Source organism: Austrofundulus limnaeus, unplaced genomic scaffold, assembly GCF_001266775.1.
Source record: "Austrofundulus limnaeus strain Quisiro unplaced genomic scaffold, Austrofundulus_limnaeus-1.0 Scaffold846, whole genome shotgun sequence".
NCBI classification, from domain to species: domain Eukaryota; kingdom Metazoa; phylum Chordata; class Actinopteri; order Cyprinodontiformes; family Rivulidae; genus Austrofundulus; species Austrofundulus limnaeus.
Window position 1 is genome coordinate 1 of NW_013953248.1, and position 341 is coordinate 341.

The following is a 341-nucleotide window of genomic DNA, read 5'->3' on the forward strand; positions in this document are numbered from 1 at the left end:
CCTGTTTGTTGGTTTTGTCTCTGTAGGACACCTGTTTGTTGTTTTTGTCCCTGTAGGACACCTGTTTGTTGTTTTTGTCCCTGTAGGACACCTGTTTGTTGTTTTTGTCTCTGCAGGACACCTGTTTGTTGTTTTTGTCTCTGTAGGGCTCCCGTTTGTTGTTTTTGTCTCTATAGGACACCTGTTTGTTGTTTTTGTCCCTGTAGGACACCTGTTTGTTGGTTTTGTCCCTGTAGGACACCTGTTTGTTGGTTTTGTCCCTGTAGCACACCTGTTTGTTGTTTTTGTACCTGTAGCACACCTGTTTGTTGTTTTTGTACCTGTAGCACACCTGTTTGTTG